Source organism: Cucurbita moschata, unplaced genomic scaffold, assembly GCF_002738365.1.
Source record: "Cucurbita moschata cultivar Rifu unplaced genomic scaffold, Cmos_1.0 Cmo_Scf00084, whole genome shotgun sequence".
NCBI lineage: Eukaryota > Viridiplantae > Streptophyta > Magnoliopsida > Cucurbitales > Cucurbitaceae > Cucurbita > Cucurbita moschata.
Window position 1 is genome coordinate 422518 of NW_019268600.1, and position 25675 is coordinate 448192.

Consider the following 25675-nt stretch of genomic DNA (forward strand, 5'->3'; position numbering starts at 1 on the left):
GGGGGTACCATGGTGTTAGCTCTCCACCACCCCTGGGCCTTGTGGCCTAAGTGAGCTACACTGTGGCACATACGTGTGTCACAGTGTGGGCGAGTGTGCTGAGACGAGTGTCTCAGGCGACTTCCTTTGAAATGGGTTTTTGAAGGACAGTACCGGACGGCACAAGTGTGCTGGTATTGCGCCCTAGCCTGGGTGGTGGAGGTCGCTACATACACCCGCTATCCGGTACAGTATCCGTAAATGACTCGCCATGGGCACGGGAGGGCCTATGCCTCGATAAAACCCGGATGGATGGATGTTCGGGAAGCCCCAATGAGATGAACGACACGCGAGCCCATTCTCGATGGCATGACCGAGCGAGTTATGATAGCCGATGACATCCCGAGACTTGGGATGGCGTCAAGACATATGGACCCTATCGATGGAGATCGAGATGACGAGATGAGATGCGACGTTGTATTGAGAGACCTTGGCCCGAGCGGAGGCAGGGTCGAGCTGAATGAGTTGGCCTAGCGTAGAGACAAGTTGGATGTGTCACAGACGATTGAAGATGCACGCCTAGGCGGCGTGCATGGTCGAACAAGCTTGGATTCCGCACAAGCGATGTTCAATGGGCGAAGACGAACCTCGCCTAAGGTCCGACGAAGCCACATAGCCGGGCCGAAAAATATATATGGGGCTTGATTCCCCTCAAGGCTAGTCGTGAGCGTGTCAAGATCACGACGCCGCACGGCCAAAGATGTATGACCGTGACACTTTGCATGCCAGAGGTATGGGGATCGATACCCTGTATCTCAAAAAATAAGACTATCTATTATTAAATATATTATCTCTTTTCAATTTTTCCTTATTCATGACATGTTGGGTAGCAATATTTCTTTATTTTCACTATTATTGATGACGGAAAATTTAGGGTTTTGTGATGTAAAAATTGTGGGGATGTAGCTCAAATGGTAGAGCACTCGTTTAGCATGCGAGAGATATGGGGATCGATATCCTGCATCTCCAAAAGAGAGAAATTATTTTTTGAAGTATGAGTTAATTTAACATGTTCTGTATAAGGTGGGTAAGAGAGAAAAAGAAAAGATACTTATATAAGGATTATTAGATCATTATGGCTATGCCATTTTTATAGATAAAAGAGAGTAATGTCTCACAAGCACATATAGAGAGAGGACTTATTGTAAGTAAAGAAAGCAATCTAGTAGTTATACTTGGGGAGGGAATTTGATGAATTCCTCAAAAGATAAGAGCTTATAGGATCGCGGCCAATGCATATGACGGAACTTCTTCATAATTGCAATATCTGACCAATGAATATTATTGTCATTTATAGCTTCTATCATAATAATATAAAATTTGGGGTCAAAGCCTATATGGGACTGAAAAGACCATTCACCACACACTTGTAAATTCAACTATATCTACCACCTTTGAAATTTTCCACGGAAAACCTTCCAACAGCTTGCACTTCTTGATCATTGACATCCTTAATTGGAACTAGATTTTAAGGCAAATCTTCTCCACGACTAACTTTAGAACACTTTTATAGATAGTTTCAACAAACTTACTTTCCTCGTGAATACTTTGGAGTTCAATATTTATATTTGGAGAATGCTATTCAAATTGATAGGGTCGAATCTTACAACAGAATCTAATTGAGCCTCCCTCTATTAGGAGATAGCTTTGAATCAAATTCTTTAATTTGGACAATGGTTGCATTGTTTTAGTCAAACAACCGAGACTAGTGTATTACCAATAGTATAAATATTTTGAACGTGTATTTTCTTACATATTATCAATTGTATACAAATAATAATTAAATTTATGAGTAGAAGTTTCGACGGAGTTTTATTAAATAGGTAATCTTAAATTATATCTAAAAGTATATAATTTTTTTTATATATATATATACATTCAGGAGAACAAAACAAAGATTCAAGAAGATGTCATGCCATGTTTTGATTTTTATTCTTCCTTATTTCTCAAAGGTTAAAAAAAAAAAAAGTTATCCTCTCTCAAATATGGTTCGTTATTTGATTATTTTCTCTTGAGTGAATTTTCAGTGAAACACATTCTCTACCCAAGTAATTGCAAGATGCAAGCTTCACACTAAGAGGAATCAAAGTCCTAAGTATCAACGTCCTTTAAGTGTCAATTTTTATTCTCCATCTCAACATAATTAAACTTATTTTCGTGAAGATATCTATTTATAAAAGCAAAATATCTTAGAGTCACAAAAATAAAAATGAGATATAGATACGAGACATAAATATGATACCAAATAGATATGGTAACTGTTGGGATTAGATTTGATTGAGTTATTTGAATTGGATTTGATCTAGTTATTTGAATTAGATTTGATTTAGTCATTCTTCAATTGGATGAGAGATTTCTCCCAATTCTTCTGATCTTTCTAGTTTTCTTTGTCTGTTCCTAACATTTTGGTATTAGAGTCATGCCCTAAACTAGATAAAACTAGAAGCAGCAGTCTTCTACGTGTGTCATAATAAAAGTATGTCGATGGAGAGTCCACTTGTGCAGTTTGCTGGAGGAAGGAGCCAAGGTCGTGGAAGTTTTAGAGACAGAGGAAGGGGACGAGGCAGACAAACCTTCAACAAGGTCATAGTGGAGTGCTATAACTGTCACAAGCTAGGACATTTTCAATGGAAATGTCAAAGCAATACCAGACGAGGCAGACAAACCTTCAACAAGGCCACAGTGGAGTGCTATAACTATCACAAGCTAGGACATTTTCAATGGGAATGTCAAAGCAAGGAGAAGGAGACAAACTATGCAGAGAATCGAGAAGAGATGTCGCTGATGGCTTACGTGAATATGAATAAGGCCAATATTGAAGATATGTGGTTCCTTGACTCGGGATGTAGCAATCATATGTGTGGGAAGAAGGAATATTTTTTAGATTTTGATGGAAGTTTCAGAGATTCAGGGAAGCTGGGCAACAACTCAAGCATGGTTGTAACCGGAAAGGGTAATGTACGACTGGAAGTGAATGGAATCATAATGATAATTACAGGAGTATTCTATGTGCCAGACCTGAGGAACAATTTGTTGAGTAGTGGTAAATTGCAAGCAAAGGGGGTTACCTTTTTGTTTCAAAATGAAACATGCAAGATGTTTCATCCTAAGAGAGGCTTAATCATGGAGACAAAGATGTCTTTGAATCGAATGTTCGTATTGCATGGTATATCTTAGCCTGTAGCAGCCGTTCAAACTCAATTGAAACTTATGGGGAGAAGTGGTTCAAGGTCTCTGTCGTACACTCACCGCTCCAATTCCTCTCGCCATAGTCAGAGAAGCTGAAGGTGTTAGGATCGCACAACAACGCACATGCTCGATCTAGATGAACACAAAGAAAATGATAGAGAAAAGTGCAAGGAGAACTCTGGCTAAAAGGATTTTTCTAATGATGATTTCACGTTTGTACAGTAAGAGAGAATTATAGAGAAAATAAAGTATATCTCAAAGCTCTACCGGACGGGATATAAATATAGTTCAATTTACTATATATAGCTTTACCAGATTTAATCATCTACTATATATATCTTTACCCGATTTAACCATCTATTATATATAGTTATTTACCCTATATAGTTTTATCGGATATAGCTTTACTACCCGATTTAACCATCTATTATATATAGTTATTTACCCTATATAGTTTTATCGGATATAGCTTTACCAAATATAGCTTTACCGGATATAACCGTTGACCAAGCTATAAATAAGCATGTCGGATATAGCTTTACCAAATATAGCTTTACCGGATATAACCGTTGACCAAGCTATAAATAAGCATGGGACTCCATAACCTAACAGAAGGGACCCAAGTTCTTCCCCCTATCATTCCACTACCAATTCCAAGAGAAGCAGCCGTTCAAGTTCCCTCAGTTGTCAATGCAGAAGTAGGTTTTCCTCGTTATCTCCTTTCCCCAAATCGTCCAGTTCCAGTCCTAGTTGTGCATCAACTGATTGAAATCATTCCATAGAGAAGGTTAAGAAAGAGGAAGAAGAGAAGAAAAGGCGTGAAGCAGAGTTGAAGAAGTTAGAAGAAGATGCAGCTAGGAGGATGGAAGAACTAATTCAGAAGAAGGTTGAAGAAAGGCTAAACTCTGAAGAGACTAAATTAGAAATACAGGGATGAATAGAGGAAGGTCGCACGAAGTTGTTTGATGATGTTGATGTGCAGCTTGAGAAAGAGAAAGAAGCCGCTCTTACTGCTACAAGACAAAAAGAATAACAAGCACGAAAAGAGAGAGAAGAGCTAGATAAAATGCTGGAAGAGAATAGAAGAAGGGTAGAAAAAGCACAGCAACGATTAGTTCTGGAGTTGCAGTAGAAGGAAGAAGAACAATATTGTGAGCTCGAGTTGATTCAGAGACAAAAAGAGGAGGCAACTTAGAGAACTAAGCTAGATAATAATAGTTTGAGTTGTGTTTTGCTGGGAGTTAGTGAAGAGTCAAAAGCTTACAGACTCTATGATATAGAAGCGGTAGATGAAAATAATGATATAGAAGCAGCAGATGAAAATATTGCGGAGGAAAACATTTCATCTGGCTCTTTGGCTGAAGCAAGCTCTCCTAGCTCGAATAAGGCGAGGAATAAGAGACCACCAGTCTAGATGAGAGACTATGCAATAGGAGAAGTTTTTTTTTGTAAAGAAGATGATGAAGCTCAGCCATGTTTACCCCTACTGAACATGCCAACTTTGCAAGCCATGGATCTAGAGCAATAAACAGAAATGAAACATGAGAATTGATGAAGTTACCTAGTGGAAGTTTGGTATGAGGTCGTAGATATAAACTGATTACTATTTGTGTTCAGTTTAAGGGAGAGATTGTTAGGATTAGATTTGATTGAGTTATTTGGATTAGATTTGATCTAGTTATTTGAATTAGATTTGATTTAGTCATTCTTCAATTGGATGAGAGATTTCTCCCAATTCTTATGATATTTACGATTTTCTTTTTCTTTTCCTAATAGTAACATGTCATTCTTAAGAAACCTAGGACACCGATATGACAATGATACATTAATTAAAAAGAATTATTTCAAAAAGTTTATCAATTTTATATTAGAGATAAATTTATATAAATAAGTTTATATATTTGTATACTTAACAAAAAAGCTTAAGGTACGTTTCACTCTCAAAATATATTCAAAGTCAAGTGTCTGATACGATGGATTATAAATTTGTAATGTATCCATTGTATTAACAAGTGTTCAGTACATGCCCAACACGTGTCAGATTAGTGACACTAAGTTATTCTCATACTTTCTTTAGACCCATTTAAAGTAGTTTGAAAACTAGCACGTCAAATATTATAATTGACTAACTACAACTTCAATTTTGTGCTTTAGGATGTTTTGACCCAACAAAAAAAAAAATCCTTAATTTAGAAAGTCGATGAATAGCCACTAACATAATTAAAAATAAATAAATAAACATAAAACATGAATTGATTAAATTGGATAATTGCTAACATAATTAAAAAAAATAAAAATGTAACAAACACACCGAAGTAAGATTAGGAACACAAGTAAAAAAAAAAACACAAACAGCCAAAAATCAAAATTTGGAAAGTGTTAAACAGTTTTGATATATAGACATTTCAAGACTTTGCTCATGCAATATTCCCATGAAATCTAACACTAGAGCATCATAAAATTTAGAGAAATGATTGAAATTGATGTCATGTTCATATAGGTTGACTTTAATACAAAGGACAAAACGAACTTTCTTATGGATAAATTGGGGACACCAGCCTAAGCTAATCAAGTAGGTGGCCTTACCATCCATATGGTTATATTTGATGTTGACTGTGCCCGTGGTTCTGCAAGTGTCATATATATTGATATGTGTGAAATGTTTGTGAATCGATATGCTTATGATATGTTATAATATGTGAATTGTATGATAATACGTACGGTACCATGTGTTCAATGGTATATTTGAGATAGGATACGAGAAGTATGCACTAAACGTAATGTAATGATACTAGTAAGACATGTTCATGAAATGTTATGGTTTGGTTACGTATCGAAGTGCTATGGGTATGACAGATTGATAAAAACGATATGGTCACGATGGATTCATAAAACAATACGATTAGGCTATGGGTAGAAAGTGATAGGATTATGATAGATTGATAAAACGATAGCGTTAGAATATGTTCTTGTAATATTATGACTAAGGTACGTTCAGGTAACGACACAACTATGATATGTCTAAGGATGTTAAGGCTATGATAAATTAGGGAAGGATATAACCACGAAGCTTTTACGATATGATATGATTATGATACAACATGTGAAGGACGGATATATATCCAACATGTTTCAAAGAGGGACGTGAGAATAAATTATTCTCAAGCTTTCTTTAAATCGGTCAAATAGTATTTGATAAGTTTTCAAAATTAAGGGTTTTCTTTTTTCTTCTTCCTTCTTTCTCCCTTTTCACGTTTTATTTTTTTTTTAAATAAAAAAAAGTTTAATGTGAGAACAAAGAAGTTAGAAAGGAGAAAGAAATGAATGTAATAAAACTTTTCCGTCGGTAGGAATGGAAATGGTGAATGAGTCCTTGACGATAGTCGACCGCTATACTCTAGTTTTGGATGTAAGTGATGACTATCAGCAACATGAGTTGTGTCAATACCACACCGTTATCAAGAGGAAGTAAAGTAGAGTAGAATAGATCGAGCGATCCATTTGTTGAGAGTACTGTAAGAGGCACACAAGTAAGAATGTTGGATATAACTACTCTTTCACATCTGAGTATTGGATATAACTACTCTTTCACATCTGAGGGATGAGTCTCATAGATCCAACTACAATATCAAAGAAACTTCAGGTGGTAGTGATTGCTTGCAATGGTGTCTCTGTTGTATCCCAGACACATGTAATATGATTTTTCTTGCTCAAATATATCTTCATTTGTCTTAAAAGTTCACTTTTGAGTAATCCTGGAAGGCTTCTTAATTTGCAGCCTCTGGTGAAGATGATCACTCCGAGGTGGGTTTGTTAGTGAAGATGCAATTATATAATCAGGGTTTTATATAAATGGTTCCATTTGTATTTATAAATGAAATTTGTGGTGTATTTTTTTGGAAATTCAACAATAATCATTGGTTATTTGGTTACCATTCTTAAGAAATTAAACTTTCGACCTTTTGTGAATGCTCAAAGCTACTTGCAAAGTACTGTTGATTATGATCCATAATACTCACCGACTCGAAATTGAGGTTTGTTCATGTTTGAAAATGTGACAAACCAAAAGACAATATGCTAATTAATATTGTTTGTGATTGTTGTTGTGAATTCTTCATCTTTGAATACATATTTTGTTTGGCTTATGAATTCTTCCATCTTTTAAAAATATTATTTTTTTAGTTCTGGCCTAGGCGATTGAATCACAATATTAGAGTATTTTAAGTTACTTTTAAGATTAAAGGTCAATGATATTATGAGTATCTTTTCTATCCCTCCGTTCCTTATCGTAATATAAAGAATATGAAGATTATAAGTAAAAGTGTACAAGTAATTTGTTACTTTTGAACTTAAATGCTTATAATTCAAGTTATCTTTGTTATCAACAATAATTATCAAACGGTATATAATTTTGTCCAAGTAAGGTCGCTTCTCATTCCCTGTATGATATCATAACACAAAATCGAATGGAAGGGTTAACGATAAAATGATAACAAAATCCCATTCGTCGAACTAACTGTAAAGGAAGGGTTGGTTGGAAACCATGTCTATACTTCTTTGCTTTAATCACACGTAACTAAAGATATATAAGAACAGAATATGGCATGCCCAGTCAAAACATAAAAAATTTCTTGCCATGTTATAGTTTATGAATATGGTATGCACAAAGATCCGACATCACACTTCATGATTGGAGACCAATACAGTGAGCTATGATCGTCCATACCGTCCTTTGGTCAAATTATGTCAAGCAAATGTTGCAGCAAGCAAAGAGTTTTTAATAAGTTCGCTATTGCAAAGAGCTCGGTTTAAGGCACAAATGTCTCTGATGTGAAAGACGCACCAATTCAACGAGATTTAAGTAACCATGAATAAGACACATGATACAGCTTGTAAACGAAACGATGTTCATGACTCTTGTTATTTTCTTCCACTACAAACCTTCTAGCCTCTTGCACTTTTTTGTCATTGACATCCTTAATTGAAATTAGAATTGAAAGAAACACTTCTCCCCAACTCATTATGGAACACCTTTGATAGATAGTTTCAATAGATTTACTTTGCTTAGTAATACTTTAAAATTAGATATTTATAGTTGAACGCTACTTAAATTGATAAAGTGAAATCTTACAAAAGAGGTTAATAAATCATTTGTCTATTAGAAAAGAGCTTGGAATTAAATTCTTTATAGTTGGGATAAGGGATGTTTTAGTCAAAGAAGTATACTTTTTAGTTTTAAAATAAATTAATTTTTTCGTTTAAAATAAATTGATTTTTTAGTTTTAATTTTGGTCCCAATAAATTAATTTTGATGTGGTGTTATGTATTTTAATAAAATTAATATTAACTTAATCCAAAAAAATTTGTATTTTTTTTTTTAAAAATTATAATCTAAATTAATAAAAATACCATTGAACTTTGCACTTTATCTAAAAAAAATACTGATAATTTTTTTATAAAAAAAATACGGTTGAATTTAAAAAAAAAAACTTCAAAACTACTCTTTAACTCTCAAAAGTGTTAAAAAAAAAAGATAGATGGGGAGAAAATTGTGTTCATGGGGAGATAATTGAAGGTTATTTTAGGAGAAGGTTTTCAAGAACAGTATAAGATCCTGAAAACATAAAAAGAAGTAATATCAAAGGTCGCGATTAAGAACTTACTAGTAGGCTACTTACTAAGTTCTACTCACTCCATGTTTATCATTTTTTTCAAGTAACTAAGAGTTTGTCATGGATGAGAGCGGACTTTGGAGTGTGGGCCATGGACTAAACTCTGTTTTTAATCTAGTATTTTTTGTTCTTCTTTTGAGTCTGCTTCTTATTTTGTGTTTGTAACGAGTATGTATATGTAACACCCAAAAATGAAGGAAATTATCTCCCATAAGAATAAGCCACTCGTGAAAGACCCAAAGGATAGAAAGGAAAAAAATTAAAGGATTAAGCAAGAACAAAGGACTTAGTCAAGTCACTGGTGTACCCTAACGAGTGATTTCAAGGAGTTGAAGGCCTTTCGAAAAGGATTGGAAAGGAAAAAGTAAATCAAAAGGGCAAAAAAGTCATTTTATCAATTATCAAGAATCTTTCTAGACTTGAAATTGGTTATCTAGAAGGAATCTCAAGATTCAAAAAAAGGGAAAAATGATAAAAAAAAAAGCAATAAGAAATTTGTAGAAAAATTATGGATTTTTCGAGAAAAATAATAATAAAATATTTAACAAGTGGAAAATTACCAAAATACCCCTAGAAGAATGGATAATTACAGAAATGCCACTCTAATTCGAATCAAAGCATCTATCGTGACCATCCGAGCGAAATATTTTGAACTGAAATCTCAACCGTCGGATCTCCTCTAAAATGTGATATGATCTAGAACGAACACGCACGGGTCATCACATCCAACGACTAGTATCCAGAAAGTTCGATCTCTAAATAACGAAGATTCTGGAGCTCTCAATGTCAGTTTAACCTCATCCTATAAGATTGGAAGTAGGAGCAACAATACGAAATAAGAATCGAGAAAGGTCGATCCACCAATTGAAGGCAATAAGTGTTTATATCGTGGGTCTCCTACTCTCAGATTTCTTCTAAATTCGAGAGCAATCCTCCACCATTTCTCTTCAAACTTCTAAATAACGAAGAATCTGGAGCTCTCAATGTCGGTTTAAAATCCTCCTATAAAGTCTGAAGTAGGAGCAACAATACGGAATAAGAATCGAGAAAGGTTGATCCCCCAATCGAAGGCAATAAGCGTTTAGATTATGGGTCTCCTACTCTTAGATTTCTTCCAAATTCGAGAGCAATCCTCCACCATTTCTCTTCAAATTTATTCCTATAGTTTCTGAACAAGATTACCCACAAGTTCTATGAAGGAATAGAGGGCTGAAAGTGCCCAGAAACCATTCCCCCAATTCAATCCGCCATTGAAGAACTTCAAGAAAAACTTGAAAATCCAATCTGAGGATACATGATGACTCGTCAAGCAAGAATGATTCCAATCAATTTTTACACCTCCAAGGAATGCTTCCATAGAAGACCACGAAGAAAAATAACCTGGAGAGCGTGCCAAATTGAAGGAAATAGGTTTCAAAATTAAATTGGGGATAAGAGTCAAAATTCCTATCTACGATCTCTTTTCCTTTAAATTAAGGATTCCTCTAGCTTCAAAGGAAGAAGTTGAGTAAACTTGATGAAGGAAATCTCTCTTGTTAAGGTCCTATGGAAGAATCATAGAGTAGAAGAAGACACTTGGGAAACAGAAGGCAAATAAGAACCTTGTACCCTTACCTATTTTAGAATAAGCACTTTGGATGACCGAAAGTTTTCAAAGGAGAGGAGAATTTGCAACACTCAAGGTCTCCAATAAGAGACAGTGTATAATCCCTACTAGGTTGTATCTAGAAGCAAAGAATAAGTAAAATTGAAAAAATATTGAGAAAATGGTACTTTTTCTAATTTTTATAAACTTCCCAAATCATTAAATTTTTTTATAGAATAAGAATTACACTCAAAGACGTTCCTCCAAACCAATTCCTTTAGCCTGAAGAAAGGATATGGAAGAGGTTCAATGAAGAAATAGGGCCTTGAAACCCTTAGAATCGGCTACCCAATAAGAAATCCTTTGTTTTATCTCCAGCGATAAATCAGATTTTGGATGAACTTTCAAAGCGAATATCTTAGGCTACGATCAACGAGAAGGTATCAAATCAATCCCTAGCCCTTCCTTGTAATACCCATCTTGAAGTTTCACGAAGAAATCGAGGAGAGAAACGCTGTAAATGTGGCTTTACAGGCCGAGTTTCAAATGGCGGCAACGCGAAAAATGGGCATCTTCTTCCTGTTCAGAGGAAGAAAACGATGATATGGCCAGTTCAACTGAACTGTCCAAGTCAACTCAAAATTTGACATTTTCTTGGGTTTTCTCAATTTTAACCCCATTTCAGACCAATTCTCATAGAAAATCTTATGGTTTCAGAAACTAGACACAATAAGGAGTACATGGAAGGAAATTTGAAGTAATTCAGATACTGGAAGCTCAAGAATGGACGTCCCAAACGTCGACGACAAGGCAAGTAGCTACCTTGGACTTTTTGTTAAGAAATACTTGTAGAAATCGCTTGGATTTTCATATGAACCCTAAACCAAGTATGAATTAAGGATATATGAAAGAAAAACCCAAAGAACTGTGAGTTACATATGAACCCTAAACCAAGTATGAATTAAGGATATATGAAAGAAAAACCCAAAGAACTGTGAGTTAAGAATGAACCCTAAACCAAGTATGAATTAAGGATATATGAAAGAAAAACCCAAAGAACTGTGAGTTAAGATCCTGAACCGATTAAATAGCTCGAGATTTAAGTAACATTAAAATAACCCACTATATGAGGCGGTCATGATTGCTCAAGGCGTGTCGCCCAAATAATCGGTAAACAATAACATTGCCCAAATAACCGCCTTGGACAACAAATCATGCAACATGGAACATTGTTGAGACATGCAACATGCAACCACAGGCAACACGCCTTGGGCAATCATGACTGTGACATTTGCCCCCACACAATTTATTGGATGAGGCTGACTTTAGGTCTCTCGATGCGCTTCCAGCTGATCTCATAATGAGGAGTCTCTTCCAACCTACTAGGTGCTGTTGAAAATCACTTCTCGGTTTGTTGAGTCTTCATGTCTTCTATGTTCGTGTCTTCCCTACTTTCTTCCCTTGAAACTTTTTCTTATTTGTATGACGTCATACCACCTGCTTTTGCTTGATGTCTTCTTGGTCGAAATAATAACGTTTCAAGTTACTAACGTGGACAACAAGGTTAGTCCGTATCCATAAGAGCAATTGGATTCTATATGATGTCTTCGTAATCTTATGGATAATTTTAACTAGTCCATAGTATTTTCACACAAGTCTTTGGTTCTTGATGCTTTGAACTCAAAGTTTATTTGAACTTAACTTATATGAACTCTTTATTTTTCTTGAAATTATTGTGGTTGACGCTTCAGACTGACCCTTCTCTTCATCCGTCTAGATGATATTTCTGTGTGAACATGTGTTGCTTCAATGGTTTGTTTCTGTCTCCCTTCTTCAGTATCTAACCTTGTTTTTGTCTCTCCTGGTGGGGATAAATCCATTATCTGACCTTGTTTTGCGTCGTGGTGTTCATCTAGTGGCAACAAGGTTTCTATTGAGGTTGGCTCACTCGAGCTCCCTTTTTCAATTACAACAATAGCAGTAAGCGTATATTCATCATGGCTATGATTCTTTCTCAACTATAGTATCGACATCATTTTCAACCCTCTTGGTTGATGGATGTTTTTCTGAATGATCGTCGGATTAGACTTCATTACTACTAAACATTTTGCTAGGGGCATGTAACTAATTTTGTGTTTCAGCAGGACGTTCATTCCTGACACGACGTCGAAGTCATCCGTTTCAACTATCACTAAACAATTTGCCTAGTCCAAGGCTCCAGCTTGATTAGAGTTTTCATTGTGACTCTTAAGACAGGTAAAACTTCCAATTTGACGGCGTTCATCTTTCCTGTATCTTGATGCCAAAGGATGTTAAAATATTTTGCATCAGTCTCCATCATGAGTTGTGGTTGGCTCTAGAGTTGACAATGGTGTTCTTTACTAATTTGTTCTTTACCCAAACCTCGACATACATAAGATATATATATTCATTTAACTATAACACATATGGTCCATGGAAGAATTGTAGCTCTTTTGCTCATTAATATTATAATGGCTACTACCTAAATTATAACCTAAAGTTGATAATTGATGTCCAAGTAGCCAACCCTAAATTTGTAATCATTGTGGAGTGCTTGAAATTACAATGGAGTAGTTTAAACTCCTAGTACCTTAAATGAAGTTGGTCTCTTCTAATAAAACACGAATTTCTCTTCAATATCATTAATACAATTATGCTTCATCTTGAACCTGTAACATGAAACTAAAACTGCATTCAATTTAACTCCATTTTATTGTCATCTTGAATGACGTGTAGGATATATTCTTGATTTACCTTGATATTTCATATTAGTTAAGCTTTTTGCAAAATCAGAATTAGACAACAACAAAGATGAACTTGGGTCTGTTTATTATTTTAAAGAAAATTTCTTTCTCCATCTTATTCGTAATAACTCTGCAACTAAATTCATATTATGCTAAGAAACAAATTTTTTACTGGCAAGAAGTAAAATATGCAAATTTAACTAAAATTTCATCTAAACAAATTTTATTGCCATACAACATAGATGACAATTATAGCCTTCAAACAAAAAATAGAGTAGTTGTGGTGAACGGGATAGAAACTCTAGTGTTCATCCATAATATACAACGACTGCCTAAATTATGACCTAAAAATTTGAAAACATAAGTTGTAGTTTAAAATTACATAAAACAATCCCCTAAATCCAAGAACTCGTGTCCAATAAGTAAATCGTAAAGATAGTAGCTAACATAGAGTGATTGAAGCTCCACATGAAGTAATTTAAAGTTCCAGCTACTTAACTAAAGTTTATCTGTCTTTAATGAAGCGTGAGTTGCACTTAAGTTCATGAAATGTTTATAGACTCCAACTCTTAGTACTATTAATGCAATTATATTTCATATGAGTTTGTCATAAATCAAACTATGGTACATTCAAAAAACCTTCATTTTCTTGTAAGCAAAATAGAAGAATTAAATCAAACAAACTGATGAACGGAGCCGAATAAATCCAACCCTACCCAAACTGATTAGTTTGATTCATTTGTTGGGTTGTAGTTTATTTGATAACACTTGCATAGTAGAACAATTCAATATTACATGCCTTACTTACAAGTAAAATACTAGACCATCAAATTTTTGTTTTATAGTCCAACAACCGCCAATGAAAATAGATTTCAAACTTGAGAGAAAAAAATATATTGAGTAGGAATTAAAAATGTTGCATTTATTTTAGAAAGGGAATTTGTTCTAGTGGTATGATTCTCACTTAGGGTGTGAGAGGTCCCAAGTTCAATTCTTGGAATGCCCCTATGTTCATATATCAAAAGATGAGCCTCAAAGAAAGCAAGTACTACATCACTAATGATCTTTTTATCTTTTTACACTACTTTTATTCTTTTTTTTCTTTCTACAGTAATTATCTTTTTACACTACTTATATTCTTTTTTCTTTACACTACTTATATTCTTTTTTCTTCTCTCTACAGTAATTATCGTAAACCCTATGTAAATAATTTAACAGCTATTCTTTTTTCTTCTCTCTATAGTAATTATCGTAAACCCTATGTAAATAATTTAACAGCGGTCTAGATCTAAAAGATATAATAATAATTGCTCATGGATTTCATTAACAAAGTAAATAAATGAAATAATGATGATACATTCCATAAACAACTTAATATATGGTCCATTATAAGGGCATTTGTTATAGTGGTATGATTCTTGCTTTGGGTGCAAGAGGTCTTGAGTTCAATTCTCGAAATGCCCCTCCAAAAGAAAACAAAGCACAATTTTGAAAGGAAAAAAAATAAAAAAATAAAATAGTTTTCAATGGGTGTGAGAGGTCTCAAGTTCAATTCTCAAAATGCCCCCAACAATATTATATCAAAATGAATTAAGCAAGATAATATGATTTAAAATGTGATTTTTAAACATTGAACCAAGAACATGAGAATAGAGAATGAAACATATTCTTGGAAGAATAAAGACCGTCTCGAGCCCGACTTCAAAAAGAGCATTACACAAATTGTTCATTCTTTCTAGGAACTTTTCATAACCGATGAAGAAGTTTCAGAGAGCCATAGGTTCGAATCCTGTCACCTTGATGTGGTATTCTCATGGGCCGAATTGCAAAGCCCCATAGCCTATTCGTGGTCAGGAAGGCAGGCGAACCGCGCACACTGAAAAAAAAAAAAAAGCACAAGTAGAATTGTCATTCTTTTGTCTTTTGAAACCCCTTACCTTATCAGTCATCAGGCAGGTTTTTTGTATCATATATCGAGATAATTATTATGAAAAAGCTATTCAACTAGTGTGACTTAGATACCCTTTCTTTGTAGTATCAGTCATGCTATTTGAATAGCTTGAAGTCATCATAGCCTCTCCACCGGTTCCGAAGACTCCTTCGGCATCAATGTGCTCCAATGAAAGAGATCAGACCCTTTCCTGAACTAGAACCGGGCACAAAACGCCGAGGAGAAAGTCAAAAGCAAGCTCTTTTCGCGTATACGCAATCTTGAAACCCAATTAGCTCACGGACTGTCTCCTCAACCCTGGCGAGTATGAGTGCTTGGTAAGAGAGAATGTTGAATGAGAAAGACATTCGATTACGCCAACATTCGCAACTACCAAAGTGCGTTAAACCTAGTAGAGATCTTCGACCTAACGATAATGGAACTTCAAGCCCATTTAATCAATCCACTTTGTACCTTATTGTTGACCGAATCGGATGCACGCCAGGCCTAAATTGTCTCTCTGTCACCAAGAGAGGAAAGGCAAATCAGATCCGAAGTTTACGAATCGAAGAGAAAGTGGATATGAGTTCTACACGCTTTCATTTTCAAAAGCTTCGCTTGCCTACAGTACTTTATTCAGGATTTGAATTCCTTGATCATTTCCTTGGCGGATAACACAAATGAAATCGTTTCCCTGACCGCACATCTTATGAGTCAATTCTTGTCTTGTTGGTTTGTTGTACTATTCTATACCTCTCTCAACTGATAGAAAGACGTTCGGGAGCTGGGAAGGCCTACTGTGAGGGAACTTTCCTTTTCACGGTAGGCAAAGGTAAAGCGGGACTACATATGTCCACAATGATCAAGGCAGAACGACTCCTTCTTTAGAAGAGGTTGGTTTTATCGAAACTGTTAGATCCGCTTTCATTAAAGAAAAAATAGGAGATCTTGGTTTGACCGATGTCGATTCGTATGGCAATGCGGACTCGACTCAGAATGAGGATTCCGCTTTTCATACTGCTGGTATGAGCCGAAAGAGCTGGTAAGCTATCTCGCTAAACGAAAGGAAAGAGCACGTATGGGTTGACCTTGTTACAAGGGCGGGGGCCAGCCAAAGAAGGTCAGTCGGACTAAGTTAGGCCCTTGATCCGGTTCAGCTAGGTTCTTCCATGCGAGAATGTATGCGTATCGATATCCTCTTTAGAACCGGTTGCTTCCTCTTTTTGTTTATACGTTTGGAGAAACCTGCTAAGCCCACCTTTCTTACCAGGTGTGATTCAATCTTTCAGCTCAAACTTTTCTATCGTCCGACGAAAAAAGTAGGAGTACGACTACCTTTTCCTTTTCTTGCCCGAGCCAAGGGATCATTCAGTTTCTACCAAAAGGTTCGCTATCTATTAGTTGTCGTAAACGAATGTATTTCTCATTTCATGTTAGCTCCTTCAAGAGCTTCCTGGTACTTAGTAGACGAAACCTTGGACTTCTATCGGACTTATAGCATTTCCTGGTGAGCTCGCCGTTGAGGGTTGGCCTGACAGGAGATCGAGTAGCCTTTCTTTCCCTACCTGATATGCTTTCCTGCTTATCGTGCAACTAGCCAACTAGCCAAAGAGAGAGGGAGAGGGATCATGTCAATCAATTTGTATGTGCATTTTGTCCGTCCTATACTTGCCTGCTTAGCTTTCTTAGCCAACATCTCCAGTTTTCCCCGAACCAAGAGGTCCTACTTATCCAAACCCAAGAGTCACACTTTCAGCCGAAAGACTGATTTTTTTCATAAAGTCGGATCATAGATCAAGAAAGAATGAAGTTGCTTACAGGGACGGTTACGCGATACGTCTTTTCATACTCGCCTTTTCTTTAACCCTGCTATCAACCTAGCCATTCTCGCTTGTTGCTTTAAGGGGTCTCCCCACTGTAGATTACTTGGATTGGTTCTTGCGTCCCTGTGCCAAAAAGGATGGGCGAGTTTGATTTGAGTGTTCATCGATTGGGTGGATCCATATGCTCCGGGGGGTGAGAAGAGGTGTAGCGCAGTCTGTTCAGTGATCTGTTTTAGGTATGTTGTTCGCTAAAGCTTTTAGAAAAGAGGGTACAAATTTTCTACATAGATCATCTGTGGTCACAATCCTTTTAAGGAAGATGCTCCCAAATAATCGGTGAACAATAGCCTTTAAAGAAGTTTCAGAGAGCAAGAAGAGGCAGAATAGAGAATAGGAGTGAGTCGTGCAAGGAAGAAGGAACTAGTAGGTTTAATTTGGGTTCGTTTGAACTAAAAAACGAACCAAAAATTTTCAAACGAACCCAAATTTAAGACTCACTAGCCCAAAGTCCATATGTGGTAAAAAAAACAAACCTTCCATGGCCCAGCCCTTATTCGAAGTCCGCATCCAACCATTTCTTTTTCAACCTACACGTATTCTCCAGGCCAAACTCATGTAACTAGTCACAAGATGTGGCCCACAACTGAACGGAAGACAAGTGTCACAATCGCACTCTTGTAGTAGTGAGACAATGATTATGTGACAATTGTTCTAATCCAATGAACAAGTCAACCATGCAAAATTAAGATTGAACGAACATAGCAGTGTATGCTCGAATCACGTTTAGAAGAAATATTTTAAAAAACGTGAGTGAGGAAATACGTTAAAAACAATTTCAAATAAAGCAATGTTATAAGCTAGAAGTGAAGAAACAACAATTGGTCACGTTCTCCTATAGTACATTTTGGGACATTTTAGTCCTGATGGGTGTAGATAAGATTTTGAGGACTAATCATACACCCCGTATTGGCACAACAATAATAGTAAAGGCCTATCTAAGATGAAAGCAAGTAAAAGGGGTTTGGAATGAGCATGCCACCATGAACCCCAAATCGTTTACAAGAATAGCTGAGACATCTAACATGCAGCCACAGGCAACACGCCTTGGCCAATCATGACCGCGACATCTGCCCTTATACAATTTGTCAATATCTCTATCAACCGGCTCTTCATAAACTCAACGTTGTAGGATGAGGCTGACTTTAGGTCTCGCGACGCGCTTCTAGTTGATCTCAGTATTGAGGAGTCTTTTCCAACCTACTAGGAGCTGTTGAAAATCACTTCTCGGTTTGTTAACTCTTCAAGTCTTCTCTGTTGGTATCTTTCCTACTTTCTTCGCATGAAACAATTTCTTCTTTGCATGACATCATACCACCTGCTTTTACTTGATGTTTTCTTGGTCGGAATAATAACGTTTCAAGTTACTGACATGGACAACAGGGTTAGTCTGTATCCATAGGAGCAATTGGATCCTGTATGATGTCTTCCTAATCTTGTGGACAACTTTTGACTAGTCCATAGAATTTTCGAACCAGTCTTTGGTTCTTGTTGCTTTGAACTCAAAGTTGATCTGACCTTAACTTATCATAACTCTCTATTTGCTTTGAAATTATCGTGGTCAACCCTTCTCTTCATCCGTCTGGATGGTATTTCTGCTTGAACATGTGTTGCTTTAGTGGTTTGTTTTTGTCTCCCTTCTTTAGTAGAGGTGTTGGCTTCGTTTCTTTGCCAAGCATTTGAGTGATCACTTACACGAGCCTTTGCAGGTCAAATAAACCCGACTGTGAACATGCCATTTTGCTATTTGTAGAATTCAACTAGCTCAAGCTGAGCTGTATGACATCTATTTGTGGTAGGTGACATAAAACTAATCTTGTGATTTAAATCTCTTGGTGGGGTTAAACCCAATATCTCACCTTCTTGTTTTAGGTGATGGTGTTCATGTAGTGGCAATAAAGTTTTTGTTAAGGTAAATACAACAATGGCAGCAAGTGTAAATTCATCATGGCTAAGATTCTTTCTAAACTGTACTATCGTAATCATTTTCTCCCCTCTTGGTTGATGGATGTTTGTCTGAATGATCGTTGGGTTAAACTCCGTTACTACTAGACATTTTGCTAAGGACATGTAAATGACTTTGTGTTCTAGCAGGATGTCAATCCCTGACTATTTGGGCTCTAGAATGTTGGATATGAAGGCTGAAGATATATAGTAAAAATCTGATAGAGAAATATATACTAAATAATTATATATAGTAGGCGGTTACATATAGTGAAGCTATATATAATAAACTGAAATAATATGTATACCCATTAGTCAGTGCTTCCTAAATGTACATTTCTCATTCTCCATATCCTCTCTTTGCATACCTAAAGTCATTAATACAAAACCATTGGTCAATATTTCTTCTTACATTTTCTCTATCATGTTCTTTGTGTTCATTTAGATCAAGTGTGTGCGCTGTTGTGTGATTCTAATAACTAGTATCAGAGCGAGGAGAGATTCACCATGATCTGTGAAGATGGAAAGTTCAAAAACTGGAATTGAAAAGTTTGATGGATTCGATATCAGTTTCTAGAAGATGCAGATTGAAGATTATCTATACGAGAAAGATATTCAAGAACCCATTTTGAGGGTGAAGCTGGATACCATAACCACAGTAGAGTGGAATCTCAAGGATTGTCACGCCGTAGGGTTAATTTGGTTGACGCTGCCAGGGAACCAAAGAAATTGCGATTCGAAATGGTCCCGTTTGGGGACCATCTCCAGTTTCTTCATTTGTAGTACCAAAATTTCATGGATAGATGTCTCACACTGTGCAACGGCAACTCTCTGTTTTCCTATGGCTAGTAAGATATCTCATGACCACTCTTTTCCTCCTCACCATATCTAGACACTATAACGTTGATCCACTATTGTCTTATATAGTTAACGTTCACTCTTTAACGTCCAGGGACATTTTATAACTACCACGAAAATCAAAACATACAATAAATTCATACAAGTTTTACAACATATCATATACTACAAAATAGGGTTAGACTACTTACTTGGTCGCGGAGAGACGTGACATCAAGCTGAGTCATAGAGATATACGGCTCATTATCTTAAGAAAAAATCTATATAATTTAAAATCTGGCTGCTCTGGTACCAATGTGTCACAACCCAAATTTCAAGGGTTAAACTCAAATAGAAACTAAAATTGAGAGTGAAAACAAATAAAAATAAAAGTAAATTAATATAAAATAAGAAAATGTTGTAAAATTAAAATGAGATTGAGAAAACTAACACAACATTAAATATAAAATTAAATTAAATTATAAGACGGTGTTGTTCAAATTTATCCAAACAGAAAAACAAATTTGTTTGGGATACAATTAAAAAATAATAATAAAAAATTAAAATAAAATAAAATAAAATACAAAAATACTACAACACAAAGACAGACTAACACTACATAACAACCCCATCTGTGAGTTCACAACCTTTGAAGGCTCCTTCATCTCAATGGTAAGTTCTATTACGAACCCATAAAAAATAATCACACCTATGACCGCATCTCCTGACTTTAAACTACTAGTCTAAACATGGTTTCGTCATCAAAGTTTTAGAGATAAATCTATCCTTAATAAAATATTTTTCTTTTAATTTATAATTAGTCATAAAAAGAAATAATTAGGTACAAATTTGGTTTAGAATTCAAAACTTTCAAATCTTACTGTTCCTTAACCAAATTCAAATGGAGATTCTTGAACTCCTAGTACCTTAAATAAAGTTGGTATCCTCTAATAAAACAGGAATTTCTCTTAAGATCATTAAATTCTTATAGACTCCAGACTCAATATCAATAATACAATTATGTTTTATCTTGAACACGCCAAACATGAAAGTAAAGTGCGTTCAATTTAACTCCATTTTATTGCCATCTTGAATGATGTGTAGGGTATATTCTTGATTTAAAAGTTCTTGTGACATGACAGTTCATATCAGTTAAGCTTTTTGCAAAATCACAAGTTAAAAGACAACAACGATGAACCTAGGTCTATTAGTCAATTCAAAGACAATTTCTTTCTCCATCTTATCGATAATAATAGTTCAACTAAATCCATATTATGCAAAGAAACAAGTTTACGACTCATAAAAACAACTACCTAAATTATGTCCTAAAAATTTGAAAACATAAGTTGTAGTTGATAATTACATAAAAATTTCCCTAAATCCATGAATTCCTGTCCAATTAGTCAATCCTAAAGATTGTAACTAGCATATAGTTATTGAAGCTCCACATGAAGCAATTTAAAGTTCCCCTACATAACTAAAGTTCATCTCATCTTTAATGAAGCATGAATTGCACTGAAGTTCATGAAATGCTTATAGACTCCAACTCGAGTACTATTAATGCAATTATGTTTCATATGAGTTTGTCATAAATGAAATTAAGGTGCATTCAATACAACTTTATTTTCTTGTCATACGAGGCAAAATAGAAAAATTAAATCAAACAAACTGATGAACTGAACCGAATCAATCCAACCAAAATTGATTAGTTTGTTTCTTTTGTTGGGTTGTTGGTTTATTTGATAACCCTGGTATATTATAACAATTCAACTTTTTCATTTTATAGCCCTCCAACTACTAAGAGAAAAATATATTTGAGTAGAAGCTAAAAATATTGGGTGTTCAAGAAAAGGCATGGTGTTTAGTGGTATGATCTCTTCTTATCTAAGGACTTCATATTCGACATTTTATACTTATCACCATGCTCTTAATACTCATAGTCTTTCTTAACATCCCATCCCAAGGCTTCATACATACGTTTCAAGTGGTATAACAAGGGCATTTGGTCTAGTGGTATGAAAGACATTTACCAAGTAAATAAATACATTAAAATAACACAAGTGACACATATGTAAACTATGTTATTAATATTATATTTCTATTACATCTTTCCTTATTTATGAAATAAAGAGCGAAGATATTTTCCATTCACAATTACTGATGACGAGAGGTTTAGAATTTTTTAATGTAAGAATCGTGGGGATGTAGCTCAGATGGTAGAGCGCTCACTTCCAATGTGGAAAGTACGGGGTTGATACCTTGCATCTCCAAATGAATCGATCACTAAATATATTATTTCTTTTCAATTTTTTCTTATTTACGACATAATGAGTAGAGATAGTTTTTCATGTCACTATTATTGATGACGAGACATTTAGGATTTTGTAACATAAGAATCGTGGGGATGTAGCTCAAATGGTAGACCGCTTGCTTTGCATGCGAGAGGTACGGGGATAGATACCACGCATCTCCAAAATAAAACTATGTTATTAAATATATTATTCAAAATTATTTATTTTCAATTTTTCCTTATTCATGAAGGTTGAGTAGCGATATTTCTTTATTTTCACTATTATTGATGATGGAAAATTTAGGGTTTTGTGATGCAAGAATTGTGGGGATGTAGCTTCACTTAGGATGCGAGAGGTACGGTTTAGCATACGAGAAGTACGAGGATCGATACCTCGCATCTCCAAAAGAAACTATTTATTATTAATATTTTATTTCTATTCAATATTTCCTTATTTATGACATAATATGCAGAGATACTTTTTCATTTTCACAATTATTGATGAAGGGACGTTTAGGGTTTTTTGATGTAAGAATTGTAGGGATGTAGTTCAAATGGTAGAGCGTTCATTTCCCATGTGGAAAGTACGGGGATCAATACCTTGCATCTCCGATTGAATCGATTACTAAATATATTATTTTTTTCAATTTTTTCTAATTTAGGACATAATGAGCCGGGATAGTTTTTCATTTTCACTATTACTGATGACGAGATGTTTAGGACTTTGTGACATAAGAATTTTGGGGATGTAGCTTAGATGGTAGATCTCATTTAGCATGCGAGAGATAAGGGGATATCCTGCATCTCAAAAAGAAATTATTTGTTATTAATATTTTACTTCTATTCAACCTTTCCTTATTTATAACATAATTAGCGGAGATATTTTTTCATTTTCACTTGATGACAGGACATTTAGGGTTTTCTGATATAAGTATTGTGGGAATGTAGCTTAGATGGTAGATTTCTTGCTTAGCATGCAATTGGTACGGGGATTGGATCGATACCCCATAGCTCCAAAAGAGTTTCGTTATTACTATTTTATTCCTATTCAATTTTTCCTTATTTATGACATAATGAATAGCATTATTTTTTATTTTCACTATTGTTGATGACGAGATGTTTAGGATTTTATGATGTAAGAATCTTGAGGATATAGCTCAGATGGTTGAGCGTTTGCATCCCATGTGATAAGTACTGGGATCGGTACCATGCATCAACAAAGGAAACGATTACTAAGTATATTAGTTCTTTTAAATTTTTCCTTATTTACGACATAATGAGCGGGGATAGTTTTTCATTTTCAATATCATTGATGATGAGAAGTTTAGAGTTTTTTGATGTAAAATTGTGATGCGAGAGATACGGGGATCGATACCTCGCATCTCCAAAAGAAACTATTCGTTATTACAATTTTATTTCTATTCAATATTTCCTTATTTATGACATAATGAGTAGCGATATTTTTTCATTTTCACTATTATTCATGACGAGACGTTTAGGGTTTCGTGACGTAAAAATTGTAGAGATATAGCTTTAGATGGTAGAGCGCTCGCTTTGCATGCGAGTTGTACGGGGATTGATAACCCGCCTCTCCAAAAGAAAGTATTTAATTTGTTATTATATTTTTTTCATTTTCACAATTATTGATGCCCCGGATCACCAAACCAAACTATTTGTTATTAATATTTTGATATGTTTTTATTTTCACTATTATTAATGATGGGACATTTAGGGTTTTATGGTGTAACAATCACTGGGATGTAGCCTAGATGGCAGGGTGCTCGCTTTGCATGCGAAAGCTACAGGGATCGATACCTTGCATCTCCAAAAATAAGACTATCTAATATATTATTTCTTTTCAATTTTTCCCTATTCATGACATGTTGGGTAGCAATATTTCTTCATTTTCACTATTATTGATGACGGAAAATTTAGGATTTTGTGATGCAAAAATTGTGGGGATGTAGCTCAGATGGTAGAGCGCTCGCTTAGCATGCGAGAGGTACGGGGATCAATACCCCGCATCTCCAAAAGGGAGAAATTATTTTTTTAAGTATGAATTAATTTAACGTGTTATGTATAAGGTGGGTACGAGAGAAAAAGAAAAGATACTTATATAAGGATTATTATATCGAGTACATAGAGAGAGGACTTATTGTAAAGGGAATTCGCTTGAGTAATGTCCCAGAGAGAGAACTTATAGGTAATGTCCCACTTATAGGTACTTATAGGTAATGTCCCACTTATAGGTACTTATAGGTAATGTCCCACTTATAGGTAATGTCCCACAAACACATAGAGAGAGGACTTATTGTAAAGGGAATTTGATGAAGGGAATTTGATGAATTCCTTAAAAGAGATAATGAATTGCCATCCCACTTATAGGTAATGTCCCACAAACACATAGAGAGAGGACTTATTGTAAAGGGAATTTGATGAATTCCTTAAAAGAGATAATGAATTCCTTAAAAGAGATAATACTACAAGAGCTTATTGGATGGCCGTAGCGTCCCATGCATATGACGGAACTTCTTCACAATTGCAAACCTCTCTTCATCATTGACATCCTTAATTGGAACTAGATTTTAAGGCAAATCTTCTCCACGAACACTTTTATAGATAGTTACGCTATTCAAATTGATAGGGTCAAATCTTAAAACAAAGTCTAATTGAGCCTCCCTCTATTAGGAGATAGCTTCGAATCAAATTCTTTCGTTTGGACAATGGTTGCATTGTTTTAGTCAAACAACCGAGACTAATGTACTACCAATAGTATAAACATTTCGTACGTGTATTTTCTTACATATTAACAATTGTATACAAACAATAATTAAATTTATGAGTAGAAGTTTGGATGGAGTTTTATTAAATAGGTAATCTTAAATTATATCTAAAAATATATAAGATTTTTTTTATATACATTTAGGAGAACAAAACAAAGATTCAAGAAGATGTCATTCATGTCATGTTTTAATTTTTATTCTTTCTTGTTTTCCAAAGATTAAAAAAATATATATATATTATCCTCTTTCAAATATGGTTCGTTATTTGATTATTTTCTCTTGAGTGAATTTTAAGTGAAACACATTCTCTACCCAAGTAATTGCAAGATGCAAGCTTCACACTAAGAGGAATCAAAGTCCCAAGTATCAACGTCCTTTAAGTGTAAATTTTTGTTCTCCAGCTCAACATAAATTAAACTTATTTTCGTGAAGATATCTATTTATAAAATCAAAATATCTCAGAGTCACAAAAATAAAAATGAGATATAGATACGAGACATAAATATGATACCAAATAGATATGGTAAATGTTAAGATTAGATTTGATTGAGTTATTTGGATTAGATTTGATCTAGTTATTTGAATTAGATTTGATTTAATCATTCTTCAATTGGATGAGAGATTTCTCCCAATTCTTCTGATCTTTCCAATTTTCTTTTTCTGTTCCTAACAATTTGGTATCAGAGCCATGCCCTAAACTAGTTAAAACTAGAAGCAGCAGTCTTCTAAGTGTGTCATAATAAAAGTATGTCGATGGAGAG

General features: G+C 35.0%; 1 non-coding gene across 1 annotated transcript; it reads left to right on the forward strand.

Annotated features, from left to right (window-relative positions):
* The first annotated feature begins 24088 nt into the window (after positions 1-24088).
* On the forward strand, positions 24089-24161 carry TRNAA-AGC. The gene has a single exon. It is a non-coding gene; the product is annotated as a tRNA-Ala (tRNA).
* The last annotated feature ends 1514 nt before the right edge of the window (positions 24162-25675 follow it).